This window comes from Sarcophilus harrisii, chromosome 2 (genome assembly GCF_902635505.1).
Source record: "Sarcophilus harrisii chromosome 2, mSarHar1.11, whole genome shotgun sequence".
NCBI lineage: Eukaryota > Metazoa > Chordata > Mammalia > Dasyuromorphia > Dasyuridae > Sarcophilus > Sarcophilus harrisii.
The window spans coordinates 604210466-604218174 of NC_045427.1; positions in this window are offsets into that span (position 1 = coordinate 604210466).

Consider the following 7709-nt stretch of genomic DNA (forward strand, 5'->3'; position numbering starts at 1 on the left):
TCACATGATATGATGCTATATTAATAACCATACATTCTACTGGTATTACATTAATAATCATTTGATATTATTATATTAATCAACATTAATACAATAATGGTATATTAATAATTATGTATAAATAATATGTAATATAATAATAACAATAATAATGAAATAAAGTCTTGATTTGTTACCAATAATTTCCAGCTAATAATCTCTCAATTAACTTATTCCTCACACTACCTTTTTTTACCCTAATAAATTATTTATTGTGTAGTAAGAATTTATTTTGTCAATTCAATTCATCAACAAATATTTACTTAACATTACTTTGTGTCTAGAGCTAATTCTGGCCAACAGGATGATTTGGTTCATCTCATTGTTGAAGAGAGCCACGTCCATCAGAATTGAGCATCATATCGTATTGTTGTTGAAATGTATAATGATCTCCTGGTTCTGCTCATTTCACTCAGCATCAGTTCTGTAGCTCTCTCCAGGCCTTTCTGAAATCATCCTGCTGGTCATTTCTTACAGAACAATAATATTCCATAACATTCATAGACCACAACTTATTCAGCCATTCTCCAATTGATGGGCATCCATTCAATTTCCAGTTTCTAGCTACTACAAAAAGAGCTGCCACAAACATTTTTGCATATACAGGTCTCTTCCCCTTCTTTAAGATCTCTTCGGGATATAAGCCCAGTAGTAACACTGCTGATCAAAGGGTATGCACAGTTTGATAACTTTTTGAGCATAGTGCCAAATTGTTCTCCAGAATGGTTGGATATATTCACAATTCCACCAACAATGTATCAGTGTTCCAGTTTTCCCACAACCCCTCCAACATCCATCATTATCTTTTTCTGTCTTCCTAGCCAATCTGAGAGATGTGTAGTGGTATCTCAGAGTTGTCTTAATTTGCATTTCTCTGATTAATAATGATTTGGAGCATCTTTTCATATGAGTAGAAATAGTTTTCATTTCTTTATCCAAAGGTTCATATCCTTTGACCATTTGTCAATTGGAGAGTGGCATAATTTCTTATAAGTTAGGGTCAATTCTCTATATATTTTTGGAAATGAGGCCTTTTTCAGAACTTTTGACTATAAAAATGTCTTCCCAGTTTATTGTTTCCCTTCTAATCTTGTCTGCATTAGTTTTGTTTGTACAAAAACTTTTTAATTTGATATGATCAATATGTTCTGTTTGGGGATCAATAATGATCTCTACTTCTACTTTGGTCATAAATTCCTTTCTCCTCCATAGGTCTGAGAGGTAAACTATCCTATGCTCTTCTAATTTATTTATAATCTCATTCTTTATGCCTAGATCATGAATCCATTTTGACCTTATCTCGGTGTATGGTGTTAAGTGTGGGTCAATGCCTAGTGTCTGCCATACTAGTTTCCAGTTTGCCCTGAACTTTTTGTCAAACAGTGAATTCTTATCCCCAAAGTTGGGTTGTTTGGGTTTGTCAAACACTAGATTATTATAGTTATTGACTATTTTTTTCCTATGAACCTAACCTATTCCACTGATCAACTACTCTATTTCTTGGCCAATACCAAATGGTTTTGGAGACTGCTGCTTTATAATACAGTTTTGGATCTGGTACATCTAGGCCACCTTCATTTGATTTTTTTTCATTAGTTCCCTTGAAAGTCTTGATCTTTTTCTGGATATGTACAAATATATTGTATTTAACATATATTTTAACATATTTAACATGTATTGGTCTACTGCCATCTGGGGTAGGGAGTAGGAGGAAGGAGGGGAAAAACTGGAACAAAAGGTTTTGCAAGGATCACTGCTGAAAAATTACCCATGCATATATCTTGTAAATAAAAAGCTATTAAAAACCATATATGTTCACTTTGTTGTTATTGTTTTAATTTCTTGGTGATTTTCCTTTTTACTATAACTCTTCTTTCAAACATGACCAATGTGGAAATATGCTCAGTATGACTGTTCATATATAACCCATATCAGATAACTCCATCTTGGGGAGTGGAGAGGGAGAAAGAGAAAGAAAAATGAAAATGAAAATCTTACAAGATGAAATGTTTAAAATTATATTTACATGTAATCAGAAAAAAGCAAAATTGGAAAAAATGTATTAATGTCCCAATTTTTCCACATCTTCAGTATTTGTTATTTTCCTTTTCTCTCATGTTAACCAATCTGATAGGTCTGAGATAGTATCTCACAATTGTTTTAATTTACATTTTCCTAATTAGTAGTTATTTAGAGGAATTGCCTTATGATTAGCGACCGTTTTAATTTCTTCTATAAACTGCCTGTTCACATTCTTGCATTATAAATTTAAAATAAATATTTATGTGACAAAGTTGAGTAATCAAAGAGGGAATGTATGTAGAAGACCATTTAATGAGGCATGGTACACTGGAAAAAATAATGACTTGGAGTTTTTTGATTTTGGGTAAATCACAATCTTCTTGGGCTGCAGTTTCCATCTCTATAACATGAGGGGTTAGATTTGGCAGAATCTATATCTCCTTAGAGTACTAAATTATGATCCTATGTTAATGTCATGGCAGTATATTATATCCCACCCATACAAAAAGATGTATACTGGTAAATAGTTAGTAGTTATGTGGCCATAGATAGCTCTGACTTCACCTCTAATGGTCTATGTTCTTCCTCAGTAAAATGAGGATAATTATATCACCTATCTCATAGGACAATTGCATTAAATGGGCTTTTGAAAATCTTAAATCACATGCAAATGCAAAATATTATAATTAAACCAATATTCAATTTGGAAAGCTTTTTTTCCTGTTGTTTTTTTTTTTTTTTTTGGTTCCAATACCAGAAATGTTACTAATACCAAGTGTGTGAATGCTAGCAAATCACTTAATGTCTTTCAGTTTCTACATCCAAAACATGAGGAAGTTGGATTGTATTATCCTTAGGGTTTCTTCCAGCTCTAAATCCAATGTTCCTATGATTTCTGGAAACCAGTCAGAAATCTGGTACAGAGAGATAGGAGATTTCAACTATTTGTATGTCTGCATGAATCTGCCTTCTGACAAAAACTGCCAGCTGCTAATTTCCTGAGTTCCTTAATGATAATTTCATTCTTCAAGATGGGAAAAACTGCTACTTTGGGCCTGATTCTGACCAATTAAGAGGAATTAGTTGATGAAGTAGAAATGAAGGGAACTTTGGGAGGAAGCAGCCATACAATCTCAAAGCTTTTTATAGTAAGAAAGAAGAAAACTAGGCAGTGTAACATGGAACTGAGAAATCATAGGAAGTATCCCATGGCTTCAAATGCTATATGGGAAGGCACCCCAAGAGGGATAGGAAACAATCAAGAATAAAATTCCGAAAAAACAAGGTAGATTATTTTGATAAAGAAAATTAAGAAAATGAAAAAAAAAAGTTTAAATATACAAGGAAGTCACAGTTGGATTTAAATTTTGGAGGGAAAGAAGTGAGGAAGGGGAAAAAGAGAAGGTGGAAGAGAAGGAGAAGAAAGAAGGAGAGGAGAAGGAGGATATTCTGGAAAGTAGAGGCACTAGGATTATAATCAAGAATCACCTGACTAGTAAAAATTAGTATAATCCTTCAGGGGAAATATGAAGATTCTATAAACTAGATAATTTTAAGCATTAGTGATGAAAAGATTAGAGCTTAAAAGAAAACTTGATTTTCAAATACAATATAAGTATAAAAAGAGAAACAGAAAAGAGAAAACATAAGGGATTCAATAAGGTCAAACTCTTTATCTCCTGCAGAAGATTAATACTTATAACTTTTAGAAACTGTATTATTATTGGGACAGTTAGAGGGAATATATATAAACTGGAGATGCAACTATAAGTTGACTTAGATAAAATTATATTCCCCAAAAAAATTAAGGGGTGAGAAGAATGATTGCGTGGAATAAGAGAGAAGGGAGAGGTAGAATTGGGTAAATTATCTCACATAAAGAGACACAAAAGACCTGTTACATTGGAGGAGATATGGGAAAGTGAGCTTCACTAGAACTTTATTCTCATCAGAATTGGCTCTAAGAGAAAATAACATACACACTTAATTGGGTGTAATTTACTTTACCATGTAGGAAAGTAGGAGAAGAGAAAGGTAGCACTTACAGAATAAAGGTGGGGGAGGCAATGATCAGAAACAAAACACTAGTGAGGAGGGAAAGAGTGAAAAGAAAAAGAGACACAAAATGAAAGAAACACTCAGAGAGAGACAGAGAGACTCAGAGACTTATCAATAGGGAAAATAGGGTGAAGGAAAAAATATAGTTACTAATCATAACTAGGTATATGAATGGGATAAATTTACTCAAAAATGGAAGTGACAGCAGATTGAATTAAAAACAAGAATGGTAACATATCTGAAGCAAAGAAATATACACAGAGTATAATATGGGATCAGAGCAGAATCTATTGTGCTTCATCTGAAGTAAAAAAAATAAGGGTAGTAATTCTGATTTTAAACAAAGAAAACCATTTCATTAAAAGGTTCCATAGAAAATGAAGCAATATCAATTCTAAATATATATACACCAAGTGGTATAGCATCCAAATTCTTAGGAAAATTAAGTGTTACAAAGAGAAATAGACAGAAAAATTATACTAGTATGTGGGGGAAGACCTCAACTTCCCTTCTCAGAATTAGGTAAATCTAACCATAAAATAGATAAGAAAAAAGTTAAGGAGGTGAATAGGGTTATAGAAAACTTAGATATGATTGAGCTCTGGAGAAAACTGGGGATAGAAAAGAATATACCTTTTGCTCAGCAGTACATGGCATCTAGACAAAAATTGACCATTTATTGAGGTATAACAATCTCATAATCAAATGCAAAAATGCAGAAATATTTTCAGATCTTGATGAAATAAAAGTGACATGCAATAAAGAGCCATGGAAAGATAAACTAAGAACTAACTGGAAAGCAAGCAATCAAATCCTTAAAAAATTGAGTGAGTTAAACAATAAATCATGGAAACATAGAAATAACTTCATTCAAGAGACAATGTTGTGCCACAGTTCCCTTATATTGTTCTGACTCAGTTTCCCTAATTGTTCTGTGTCAGTTTCCATAAGTTGTTCTGCCTCAGTTTCCCAGAATTGTCCTGCCTCAGTTTTCCCCAATTATTCTACCTCAGTTTCCTTGAATTGCTCTGCCTCAATCTCCCTGGTTGCAATTCCCCCTTTCTGCTCATTAGAGATAATTAGGGCTGTGGAGATCTAGCATTCCAAAAGATAAGATTCCAGATGTCCCATCTCAGATATGAAATTGACATTGTCTATATCTCTAAGTTTCAGACTTTCTGGTTCTACTTAGACAACTTCTAAGTCCTCCCAATTTGTAAGAATTTATGGTTCTACCCTCAACCTATCAGAACTGGATTGATGGTTCCTGCCTAGAGATTCCAGGTCACTAGAATTTAGACCCCACCCCCCTGCCTTTGTGTATCTACCTGAGCTTAGAGCCATATATATGTCATGGTAAACTCACATTGGCTCCTGGATACTTTGAGACATCAGCCCTGGGGGCAAAATGCCCCCAGTACAATCTCTCCCTCTCAAATAAAATATTAAAAATTCTCTAATCTCTATCTTGCCTCAGTTTCTCCAGTATTACAGATAGTAATGAGACAACATAGCAAAATTTATGGGATGCAGCCAAAGCAACTCTTAAGGGAAAATGTATAATTGTAAAAGCATACATGAATAAAATAGATAAAGAGGCATTCAAAATGCCCAAAATATGGGCAGGCAGCTACAAAAAGCTAGGAAAAGGACAAATTAAAAATTTCCAATTAAGTACCTAAGCAGAAAAGGCTTTTGATAAAATATGACATACATCCCTATTAAAAACACCAGAGAGTATTCTGGGAAGATGATGGAGTAGGTCAGAAAAAAAAAAAAAAAAAAAAAAAAAAAACCAGAACATTGCCCCAATCAGAATATAAACTATGGAAATAAATAAAAGTCAAATAACTCAGTTTTTATATTACCTAAGGAAATCTCCAGGAAAGATCTAACTTCTAGAACAGAAGGTCAGCTTGCATGAAGTTCAAACACCTTCCGGTCAACTCTGAAGAATCAAAAAACAATGAGTTCTGAGAGAGTAAGATCATTTACCAAACAGCTTAAGCAAGAGTAAGATATGTGGCAAAAGAATAGAAAGGAGATTTAAATTAAGTTAAGCCCTGGGGATAGACCACAGAAAATAACAATAAGAAGAATCTCAGGCTTGGAGCATTGTTACCCATATCTAGAGACTACAACCTGATCATACCAATAGCTGTGAAGAATGAAATAAAACAAAAATAAATAAATAAAAATGAACAAGCAAAGGAGAAAGAGCCTAACTATACATAGCTACCATGGGGATAGAAAAGATCAGAGCTCATATTCAGAGGAAGATAATAAAACTTTAAAAAGTCATTTTTTCAATGAGAAACATCAAAAAATGATCCCAAACACAAAAAATTTTAAAAGGACTTTAAAAATCACATGAGAGGTTAAAAAAAGTCTCCCAAAGTAGAGCAATCTAAGAAAATCAAGAAAATTATGAATGGAAAGCAACTTCAAATAGGGAACCAGGAACATAAGAAAATAATTTCGAAAAATTGAACAAGTTATTAATGCATTATCTAAGAAAAAGTCTCCAAGGCCAGATGCATTCACAAGTGAATTTTACCAAACATTTAAAGAACAGTTAATTTCAATATTATATAAACCATGTGCAAAAATAGGTAAAGAATTAGTACTACCAAATTCTTTCTATGATACAAACATGATCTTGATACCTAAACCAGGAAGGTCCAAAACAGAATGAATATTGATGCGAAAATTTTAAATAAAATACTAGCAAAGAGATTATAGCAAATTTTCCCCAGAATAATACACTATGACCAAAGAAGATTTATGCCAGGAATTCAGGGCTAGTTCAATATCAGGAAAACTATTACATAATTGACCATATCAAGAACAAAACCAACAAAAATCATAAGATAATCTCAATAGATGTAGAAAAAGCTTTTGACAAAATACAGCCCCCTTTGCTATTAAAAACACTAGAGAGCATAGAGATAAAGAGAAATTTCCTTAAAATAATAAGCAGTATATACCTAAAACTTACAGCAAGCATTATTTGTAATGGGGAGATGCTGGATACATTCCCAATTATATCAAGGAAGAAACAAGGATACCCATTATCACTAATGTTATTCAACATTGAAAAAGAAATATTGGCTTTAGCAATAAGAAGAGAAAAGGAAATTAAAGGAATTATAATAGGCCATGAGGAAATAAAACTATCATTCTTTGCAGATGATATGATGATATACTTAGAGACTTCTAGAAAGTCATTCAAAAACCTACAGGAAACAATTCATAGGTTAGGCAAAGTTGCAGAATATAAAATAAACCCATACAAATCATCAGCATTTCTATATATTACTGACAAAGCCCATTAGCAAAAGATAGAAAGAGAAAGTCCATTTAAAATTATGTAGACAAAATAAAATACAGGAGGGTCTAACTGCCAAAACAAACCCAAGTACTATATGAACACAATTACAAAACATTTCTCACAAATAAAATCAGATCTAAACAATTGGAAAAATATCAATTGTTCATTGTTCAGCTGAGCTAATATAATAAAAATGACAATTCTGTCTAAATTGGTCTATTTGTTCAAACTGCCAAAATATTATTTTATAGAACTAGAA